The sequence below is a fragment of the Stegastes partitus genome, unplaced genomic scaffold (genome assembly GCF_000690725.1).
Source record: "Stegastes partitus isolate 25-593 unplaced genomic scaffold, Stegastes_partitus-1.0.2 Scaffold2252, whole genome shotgun sequence".
Taxonomy (NCBI): Eukaryota; Metazoa; Chordata; class Actinopteri; family Pomacentridae; genus Stegastes; species Stegastes partitus.
This window is the reverse complement of record NW_007579983.1, coordinates 8059-9652: the sequence shown is the minus strand read 5'-3', so window position 1 is coordinate 9652 and position 1594 is coordinate 8059.

The following is a 1594-nucleotide window of genomic DNA, read 5'->3' as shown; positions in this document are numbered from 1 at the left end:
CGCAAGGTAGAGCGTCTGTGGAAATCCACAAAATTGGAGGTGCACAGGCTGCATTTAAAAGAGCTTATTGCATCTTTTAATAACATGATAAAGCAAGCTAGGTTAGCCTACTTTGCTAATCTGGTGAATATGAACAAGAGAACCCCAAAGGTTGTTTTTGATACAATTCAGAAAATTGTTTCCCCTTTGGCTCCATCGGTGCCTGTTTACACCATTGATGATTGTAACAGATTTTTGCAATATTTTGTGAACAAAGTGGATGACATCAGGGTTAATGTAAAACCTTCTGGTGTGACCACCACTTGTGTTTCATCTACTACTTGCTCCTGGTTTGTGTTTTCTAGTGTGACGTTGGACGACATTATGGCATTATTGGGTAAAATGAAACCCTCTTCTTGCCCTTTTGATGTCATATCCACATCTTTGTTTTATAAGGTAACTGACCTTGTTGCCCCTCATGTTGTTAAACTGATCAATGTTTCCCTTTCCACTGGGTCTGTTCCAAACTTTTTTAAACAGGCCGTGATAACTCCCATCTTAAAAAAGCACAATTTGGAACCAGCTGAGTCTAGCAATTTTAGGCCCATATCAAAATGACCCTTTCTCTCAAAAATTGTGGAGAAAGTGGTGGCTGAGCAGCTGACTGACTTTCTGTACAACAATGAAATATTGGACCAATTTCAATCTGGCTTTCATAAGATGCACTCTTCGGAGACTGCCCTGCTAAAAGTGTCCAGTGACATCCGGATGGTCGCTGATTCTGGTCAATATTCAATTCTGATTCTACTGGATTTGTCAGCAGCATTTGATACAGTAGATCATAAACTTTTGCTTCAGAGACTGAACAGTGACTTTGGAATCTCTGGGACTGTCCTGAAGTGGTTGTCCTCCTATTTGACCAATAGAACATTTTCTGTGTGTATGAATAACATTATGTCTAAAGCTACTCCTTTGCTACACGGTGTCCCCCAGGGGTCGGTCTTAGGGCCAATTTTGTTTTTGATGTACATTAGCCCTCTTGGAAAAATCATCAGCCATTTTAAAAATGTGTCCTATCATCTTTATGAAAAATTAAATGAATGAAATGAAAAATACTTTATTTATCCCAGAAGGGAAATTCAATATTGTAAAAGCTCACTTTTTTGTTGTTTTTTTTAAATCAATATAACATATATTTTATGCAACAATAATAATAATCATTCAGTCAGTCAATTGTCAGTCAGTCAGATTTGCTTTTCAAGGTGATGGCTGTTGGCAGGAATGAACTTCTGCATCTCTCCGTTCTACAGCGAAACTGACGCAGCCTCCCACTGAACACACACTGTTGATCCTTCACTGTGTTGTGGAGAGGGTGAAAAGAATCCTCCATCATCTTCATCATCTTCTGCAGCAATCTTTTTTGAACAATCAGCTCCAGTGGTTCCAGAGTTATCCCCAGCACAGAACCAGCTTTCTTGATCAGCTTGTTTAGTTTCTTCAAGTCTGGTTCTGATGCTACTGCCCCAGCAGATGGCTGCAAAGCTGATTGCACTTTCCACAACAGACTTATAGAAGATCTGCAACATCTTGGTGCAGACACTGAATGATCTCAGCT